Source organism: Lissotriton helveticus, chromosome 9, assembly GCF_964261635.1.
Source record: "Lissotriton helveticus chromosome 9, aLisHel1.1, whole genome shotgun sequence".
NCBI classification, from domain to species: Eukaryota; Metazoa; Chordata; class Amphibia; order Caudata; family Salamandridae; genus Lissotriton; species Lissotriton helveticus.
This window is the reverse complement of record NC_136070.1, coordinates 10,624,452-10,634,525: the sequence shown is the minus strand read 5'-3', so window position 1 is coordinate 10,634,525 and position 10,074 is coordinate 10,624,452.

Genomic DNA, 10,074 nt, shown 5'->3' with positions numbered 1-10,074 from the left:
TCACACAATGGTTCGTGTGGAGCATGGTCCACGTTAACGTCATCCTCAACAGATATGTCTTTTCTTAACAGTACATGTTTCCCAGACAAGCAAGGTTTCCCCCACAGAACAGGTTTAGATTTAGAAAATGAAGTATATAATTTAGGAAATTATTCGTCGAATTTCATGGTTCTGAATGTTCAGTCTGATACTACTCCAGACTCACCCGCTATTTCAGTACTACCAGTCAAAGGCGAATTATGTGTCCGTAGTTATGGTTCTGTACATATAGGTCATAGTGAATGTACTACTGTTATCAAGTATAGTGACAGTAGGAAATCTATTTTTAAAGCTTCACGTCATTCTTATTTTGTTTGTGGTCAAACTGCATATGTCCGTCTGCCCCTCGATTGGGAGGGAACCTGTTACATTGCTTTCCTACTGCCACCTGTTTTTCTAGCCCCACCTGACTATCATAGGAATTCTTTCCTAGTACATACCAGACACAAGAGAAATCTCCCGATTGTCGATTATACTGAAACTGCTGCAGAGCAATTCATTGATATTGATAAAGGTGTGTTCCCTTATTTAGGCACAGTTGTAAACAGTAAGCTAATCCGTAGGTTAACAAGAACCCTTGAAGCAGTAGTAGATGAGACTGCCTCCGCTCTAGGTAACCTAACCGAAGAACAATCTGCTATGAGATTTGTTGTTTTGCAAAATCGTCTCGTCCTTGACGTCATACTGGCCGATAGGGGCGGGGCCTGTAGAGTTCTCGGATCCAGTTGTTGCATTTTCATTCCAAATAACGCGCCGTCTGTTTATTCAGCTATAACCAGACTCCATAAAATTGCCCATCTGTTACACCAAGATCCAGGCACCTGGACATGGTCCGGTTGGTTCTGGAATGTAATTTCCGCATGGGGATGGAAAGTCCTGTCCTTTCTAGGTATTGCAGTAGCAATCATATTTAGCTGCTGCCTCTGTATACAATGTGGCCCTGCGATTTGCAGCATGTGTGCTACCTCTTGTATTCCCCGTCCCAAGCCCTGTTCTAAATCCCGTTCCAAGACAATTCGAGACGAGCAAATGGTACTGTATGAAATGATAGACGGTATCATGAATATTGATGTTTCCTGATGGAAACGTAGTGACAAGGAGGGAATGTGGAAAAGTAAATTTTGCCATGTTCTGTGTCCCTACGCCTCATCCATCATGTGTTATGTGTGCATGATCAATATGCATATGTTATTCCCCATTTCTGATTAAAGACGCAATTACAGTTGTGTCCACCTCTAATATGTTAGTTTCCAGTCCTCGTGAATACTACGAATATCAGGCCTATGTAAGTAATGTTGCCACGTTTCTCAGTGTGCACGTTATTCAATTATAAAGTCTCCGTTTCTAGGCCTCAAAAGGGCCCGGACCACAGATTCAGCTCCTGTCTCCTGAAAGCCTCGCTGAGGAGCGATACAGCCCCCACCTGTATCCTCGACCCTTCACTTACTTCCTGCCTTGCAGTGCCCGGTGCACCCCGGCTCTGCCTCTGAGTCTGCCAAAAGTATGTTATAGTTCCTGCTATCAGTTCAGTCCTCCTCCTCTGCATTCCTAAGCTACTGAACTGCATCAATAGTTTCCGTCATTGTCTAGCCTTCTCGTCTCCACGTTAGAGAAATACTGTATTTAATGGTCATTTAATATTCTTCACGCACTACATGTAGAATAATGCATGGTCCAGTCTTAGAATCAAGTTAGCTTTTCCCCTCATGACTTCTAGTTTATATCAACATGTTCCCTAAACATTAGATACCAGATAGGGTTTAGGTACATGTCGCTCCGACCCTCCAGACTCTAGTCTCTGCTCCTAGCACAGAGTTCGTAGCCCCCAGCTTCTCCTAGTAACACGTCATTGCTAGTTTTCGCGCACCATTAGGTTAGAGGTCCCGGCTCCTTAGGTAGCCCCCTCCAATGTTTCCGCCCATTCATGACATATTCTGTTACGTTTTGCATCACATGTCTAAGTAAACTCCCAGTTACACCTCTTATTACTGTTATCTCTCGCGACTGCTACGCGTCACGCCTTCTGCTCCACCCACTGTTACGCCTATTGCAATGTAATGCTATGTGTTTGCGCTATGTATATAAGTCAATGTCTTGTTATTAAATGTTAGCGCGCTCATCCCAGACCCAGCCCCAGCAGCTGCTGGGATCCTTTTGTTCTGCTGGGTCACCCTATGCAGGTTGTCCTGATCCTGTCCTTATGCTGTAATAAACCTGCAGAAACTCCTACTACCTCGAATCTTGACTCTTATTTATTGAGCTATCTGTTATGCTATAAGTCTAGTCAAAAATAGGGTATTATTTATTTATTTACCACAGGATCACTGAAATAATATCGAGGGACAGAATATCGACCATCAAAAATATCGTTGAGAAAATATCGACAGTCAAAATATTGAGTTTCTATCTACAAACAGGTAAGTACAAAAATATCGAGTTAAAAATATCGTTTACAAAAATATAGTTGTAAAAAATATCATATTTACTAAAAACAGTGTTAAATTAAATTAATATTAATAATTAATGACTAAAATATACTTACAATTACTTAAATTAACTTATAATAATTAAATAATTAATGAAAGTTAAATAAATATTTTTTTATTTCATATTTATTAAAACATATATATATAGTAACAAAATATAATAAAATAATACCCAAAAATTGAAAACTGACCCTGAACCCTAAAAATACCCCTTTACCCAAAAACCCAAAACTGACCCTGAACCCTAAAAATACCCCTTTACCCAAAAACTAAAAACTGACCCTAAACCCTAAAAATACCCCTTTACCCAAAAACTGAAAACTGACCCTGAACCCTAAAAATACCCCTTTACCCAAAAACTGAAAACTGACCCTGAACCCTAAAAATACCCCTTTACCCAAAAACTGAAAACTGACCCTGAACCCTAAAAATACCCCTTTACCCAAAACTGAAAACTGACCCTGAACCCTAAAAATACCCCTTTACCCAAAAACTGAAAACTGACCCTGAACCCTAAAAATACCCCTTTACCCAAAAACCCAAAACTGACCCTGAACCCTAAAAATACCCCTTTACCCAAAAACCCAAAACTGATCCTGAACCCTAAAAATAAAAACCAATTTTTTAACTATCTATATTATATATTTACATATTTTCATTTTCTATATTATTTACAGTCGATATTACTTCACTTACCTTAAATACGATATTTTGACTGTCGATATTCTGTCCTGTCGATATTTTGTCCAAACGATATTTAAAACTCGATATTCTGTCCAAACGATATTTTGGAGTCGATATTATGTCTGTGTACCAATCTAGCCATCGCAGACCTCATACCTCAACAGACGGAGCACTCTACGCGGCTGGAAGCCTTGGAAAAGCAGATGTGGCACCTAAGGGACAGGGTGGATGATGCCGAAGGGCGCTCGCGCCGCAACCACCTACGCATCTTGGGAGTGCCGGAACGGAGTGAGGGGACGAACCCTACTCGCTTCGTGGAAGATTGGCTGAAGACCTTAGTGGACCCGGCAGAGCTTACACAGATGTATAGCGTCGAAAGGGCGCACAGGGTACCCCCAAGACCGCCGAAGCCGGGAGCCCCGCCGCGGCCGCTGATAGCGCGCCTTCTCCACTTCAGGGACAGAGACACCATCCTCAGGGTCGCGAGAGACAAGGGGCCGATAAAATATAAAAATGGAACGGTCTCCATATATCCGGACTTCACACAAGCGGTGCAAAGAGCCAGGGCGTCATTCTGGGGCGTGAAGCGTGCCCTCAGGGATCGTAACGTGAAATATGCTCTCTTCTTCCCGGCGCGCCTCAGAGTTATCCACGACAGTAAGACTTATTTCTTTGATAACCCGGAAGAGGCTTCGGAATGGATGGAGGTGACGCTCACGCCACCTCAGGCTCCACAAAATATGGACGCGGTACCGGAATCGCAGGGCTCTGCGGATCATGGCCTGTTACAGAACCGTGCACGGACGCCAGTGGAGGCAGACCCACAACATGACCACACCGTGGAGAGGACAGAGGGAGACGCAGCGACGGGCTGTGCCTCGCTGGCGGCGGCACTGCTGACAACGGACGCTCTTGCGGAACACGATGCAGCTCATGAATCCCAGTCCGCCAGCCCAACCAGCTCTCGTACGACGGTGTCGGAGGCGGAAGGCAGTATCCAGTTGTTTCCATGCATCACGGCACAGATGGCACCGGACATGTAACCATTGGACTAATGATAATCGGATTGGTAATGTAGAAACTGTGATACTTGGATGTGACGGGGATGGGGATAGTTCCTAGGACACTTGTTGTTGAAGGGGGCCACACGAATGAGACTCTTAGTTGATACCTGCAAAGAGTGTCCGGCTGGACACACGCCCCTCAGGTGCAGGCACGATTGAGTATTCTTTTTACCCATGTTGGGTGTTTTGGTTTGGCCCTCTCTGTGTTGGGGGGAGGGACCGTAAAGTTGGGGTAGTTTTATCACATGACGCACTGAAGATATATAATATGGAAGCAGTTTCTATGGGGGCGGAGGCATGGTCTCGGATCCAGAATGCTTGGGGTAATGACTTCTCCTAATCTTTACAGGGTCTGCACTTGGAATGTGAGGGGCATGGGCTCGATACACAAGAGGCACAGGGTGCTGGCGCAGCTAAATAGGAGACAGGTACAGGTGGCATATCTGCAAGAAACGCACCTAAATGCGGCGGAGGGCGCTAAGCTTTTGAAGAAGTGGAGGGGACAGCTCTTTGCCACGACTTTCTCAGCTTTCTCCCGGGCGGCAGCCATTTGGGTTCGAAGCTCAGTTCCGTTCAAACCGTTAGACACACGGGTGGACAGAGAGGGCGGATATGTGTTCTCGAAGGGATTGCTAAATGGCATTTGCATAGTGTTAGGCAGTGTATACGCCCCCAATACAGACCAGGAAAAGTTTTTCACAGACATAGGCAGGGTGCTAGCGGATTGGGTGGGGCATGAATGGATACCTGGGGGAGACTGCAATGCAGTGTTGGATTTAGCGATGGATAGGTCACATCCACCACTACACAATACGGAGAGCAGAAAACAGGCACTAGCACTGGCACGCTGGGTGACTGGCTGGGACCTAATCGATGCCTGGAGAGCACTCCACACATCCCACAGGGAATACACTTTCTATTCTCCGCCCCACAAGCTGCACACCAGAATCGATAGACTACTGTGTTCCAAGACCCTACTGGCGTCAATTACATCATTACAACACATGGGTAAGACGCTATCGGATCACAATCCGGTGGAACTGACGCTGCACTGGGGGAAGCTGTCCACCCCGATCCCGACGTGGAGGCTATCTCCGGGACTGTTGGAGGACCCAGTTTTTAGGGCGACATTGCTGAACGTAAGCTCCAACTACTTCACTGACAACGAGGGCACAGCCAGCTCCAGACAGGTCGAATGGGACGCCTTCAAGGTGACCATCCGTGGGGTGGCGATGGGCACAAAAGTGGGACTCAAACACACTATACTGGGGAAATTGAAGGCTGTGGAGGACGGCTTGGCGCTGCTCAAAAACGAGGCGGTAGGCATGGACGGCACTCTCACGCAACTCCAGGAGGCCTGCATACAGCATGCAGAACTTTTGGAGGACTTGAGAGTGTTTGACTAAGGGTAATATACCACAAGGCAGCACTCACAAACAGATAGAGCGGGTGCGCTATTGGCACGCCTAATGCGTAATGACCCGACAAGCACTCCTATAATGGAAGTACGAGATGACACAGGGATGTTAACTCAAGATCAGCTGGGTATCAACACGGCGTTTCAACACTATTACACTGGACTGTATGGCACGCCTGAACCGCTTTCGGACCAGGACTTAGAGTCCTTTTTCTCTGACATTTGCATTCCCCAATTGAGCGCGCCGCAAAGGACGGAGCTTTCAAGGCCCATCACCTTAATGGAAGTGAGACAGGCAATTAAGGCACTTCCTAAGAACAAGGCTCCCGGTACGGATGGCTTACCGGTGGAATTCTACCTGGCGTACATAGACCTGTTGGCCCCCCGACTGCACACACTTTACAAGGAGGCACTGGAGGGGGGTGCGCTGCCGTACACAACCTCACAAGCCATGATAGTGTCTCTCCTTAAACCCGGAAGGGACGCCCTACAACTGGAAAATTACAGACCCTTGTCGCTGCTTAATATGGATTTTAAAATCCTTAGCAAACTCCTAGCCACAAGACTATCCCAGATCATTGCTAATATGGTACACCCTGATCAGTGTGGCTTCGTGCCGGGCAGAAGCACCGCCCTGAACCTAAGGAGGTTAAGCCAACTCATGGTGGCCAGTGCAGAGGGAAGGGACACAGAGGGATGCATATCCCTGGACCTTAGACAGGCCTTTGATTCCCTCAGATGGGACTATATGTTTGCGGCAATGACCAGGTTTGGGATCCCACCGGAATTTATAGCCTGGGTGTCCCTACTGTATCGGAATCCTACGGCACGGGTCCGCACCAATAAATGTATCTCGGGCCCATTTAGGATAGAAAAGGGCACGAGACAGGGGTGCCCGCTATCGCCCCTACTCTTTATAATTGCACTGGAACCCCTAATGATAAAAGTATGAACCCATGCGACCGCTACTGGTATCACCAGGCTTGCGAACCACCATGCCATCTCGGCGAATGATATATTGCTGTTCTTGAAGGATACTACCGGTCCACTGCCCCCATTATCGGAGATCTTCTCAGCTTTCTGCGGGCTCTCGGGCCTTATGATCAATGAAGCCAAATCGTATGGGTTCGGATTTCACAGACCACTAGACGAGACACATATCCCATTTGGCCCCTACCGCTTCCAGATAGCACCCGTGACCTTTAAATACTTAGGCATCCAGGTGTACCGCCAACCACAGGATATGCTGGAGGGCAACCTGGGAAAGGCAATACGTGACCTGAAATCCCAGGTACGCTTCTGGACCTCCCTGCCTTTGTCTGTGGCAGGCAGAGTCGCTATCTCCAAAATGGTGGTACTACCGAGACTACTCTACTTCTTCACTAATCTGCCTGTCCTTATACCAGCCCCCTTTTTCAAATCACTAAACACGATGCTGACGGAATTGGTGTGGGGTACAGGCAGAAGATGAATAAGCCTGACAAAATTACAACTCCCTACAGATGGGGGCGGCTTGGGGGTGCCGGATCTGATGGCATACGGGTGTGCATGTCAACTGCAATGGCTGGCGTACTGGCTGGCGGGCCGGAACCTCCAAGAACTCGATATGACGGAATCCAACAGACAGCGGGGGGACATACACCGTTTGTTACTCCCAAAAGCTAAGATACCCGAATCAGCGCCACCACTACTTAGGCTGGCGCTTACACAATGGAAAAGGGCCGTACGATACACAAACAGACTTACATCATATGCACCCTCAATCCCATTGCTGGGCATCCCGTTGGGCACAGGCTTGCTGTCGGAACGGAAACTACGTCCCTGGGCTGATGCTGGAATCACACAGGTCGGGGACTTCTTCTCCGATGGCAGACTCATGATGAACGCAGACTTCCTCAGACAACACCACGCGCCCGCGGCACTGTTTCTGACGCATGCGCAAGTCACACATTATATAACCACGCAAAGGGCGGGAGGCGGTCTGGAACCTGACACTAACACACTGACCGTTATGCTATATCTGATGGGGACAGGTAGCCACCTAAGGAAATGGCTGACCCATGGCATCAGAGCCGGCAGACCTAATCCGCTGCAACCCCTTAGAATGAGATGGGAGGAGGATGCAGGGCGGGCTCTGCATGATAAGGAATGGGAGAGGGCGCTACGATTACCAAAGAAGATATCTTGCAACCCTAAATTCAAGTTTATACAGCTCATGATAGTCCACAGGTCATATCTGACCCCACACAGGCTGCGGACGATGTTCCCTGATGCAACTGGAACATGCCCCAGATGTCAACAAGAAGATGCGGGGCTCCTACATATGTTCTGGTACTGCCCTAAACTGTATAATTACTGGGGCGAGATTCAACGCATTCTGAGTGACTTAGCACCGGGCAGGCTCTACACATCCGCATTATTTGGCTTACTGGGAATAGGCCACAAAGAGAAGAAGAGAAGTGTGGCTACTAGGTTTGTGGACTTAGCGCTGTTGCTGGCGAAAAGAGCAATAGCCATGAACTGGAAGTCAGCTAGGCCACCAGGCGTGGAATACTGGGGCAGGGAAGTGATACGATGGGGTAAAGCAGAGGGACAGGAACTACATAGAGAGGAGCGTAGGGGACTCCATAAACACCCCATTTCACTAGACTGGAACCAGCTGCTGACGGACTTTGAGCAAGGTATTAAGGAGCAGGATGACTAGGGATATGTCTACCAGTAACAACGGTGGGTGGACTTGGTCATACATTGTAACAAACTGCTTTTTGAGGGGCCTGCACACATGCACGATATGTAAATAGCCTCCAGCCATGCCCAAGGAGCAGACCTTACTGGAACCACGTGAAGACATATACATGTAACAGGAGAACTTGGAAGAACCCATTATTGGGTTGACATGCTTTTCGCTGCCGAACCATTGCCTACACGGGCCCACAAAACTGGATCTTTCAGTGCGGGTGGGGGGAGGGAGAGGGTGTAGTTGTGGGTTGAGGGAGTTAATCTGAAAATGGAAAAATGTGACTGTTGATTACAAACTGTAATACTCACCGTTACTATAGAAATGTTGTGCTACTAAGCAGTGTCGCATCATGACAGCTTTGGTGAACTGACGTGCCTAATAAAGATATTTTCAAAAAAAAAAAAAAAGGGTCACTCATAGGGCACTGAAGTTTCCCACACGATCCCAGTGCACACACGGAAATCTCACACGTATGCAGACAAACTTGGCAGCTAGGATCTTCTCCAAGACATCCTAATTTAGTTTACTAACTTAGAGCATGTCACCATGAGCCTAAGTTGAGTCTTTGAAAAAAATACAGCAGGCACTAGGTTAGCACCCTTCCATTTCTGGTGCTTTACAGAAGTTTTAAGATCTTGTTAGATTCTTGCTGCTCAAATGGGTGTAACCTCTGATATTTATATGTTTCTCTCCTATACACTGCTTGGCTATGCTTAAAAAAAAGTGTCACTCGTAGTCGTTGAAAGTCCCTCATAATTACACTGAAATTATGAAAATGTCAATCATAAGCAATCTGAAACCTTGGCAGTCACGTGGGTCCCAAGGGGCACCGCAGGCTTCCTGTTGATTTCTGGGTGGTGGTCCTGAACATTGCGCGAAGAACTTTATCTGCTGTGTCCTACCTCGACTGTTTCACACCCAGGGTCCTCTCCACTACCTCAGGAGTCACAATCTGAAATGAATCACCTGCTCCAAAACAGACACCACCGGAGACTTCTGAGGAGTTTCAGGCTTCGTGTTGATCTGTGAGTCACCGTGCTGAGCCTCAGACAGAAGACTCAGGGTGTCACTTACAGGCGGGCTGCACCACTGTGGAGTCACTTTCTTTGATGCTACAGCGGCGAAGCACTTCATTCACACCTATGAGGTGCAGCAAAGCCGCTCTGCGTGCCTTTGCATGGCCTCATAGATATGGAGCAAGACCCAGCACCGCCCGTCGCTGCCTCGCCTGACTCTACATCAAGGACGCGTTCCTTGGGCATTGATGAGGGTTTTCCCACACAGCACCCATGGATTCTGACGCTGCCCCAGATTTGCTTAATCACGTAAACCTGGAGCAGCACCAAAAACATACACCTCCCCAGAGCAGGCGTAACAAGGAGAAATATATTTACTTCTCGTTTTTTTATTTCCATGTGTGTTGCATTGTGCAGCACACATGAAAAGAGTAAAAAGCCTCTCGGTATGTTTTGTGTGGGAAGGTATCCTTTCCACCGCAAAAAACAATCCTGCATGAAATGGAGGCACCCTTGCACCACGGTGAAAGGGTGCCAGGCAGCAAATGGTGTGCCACCGCAGGGGTAAAAGGACAGGAATGCACCTTACTTCATAAATACGGTGCATTTCTTTCCGTTCACATTGGCG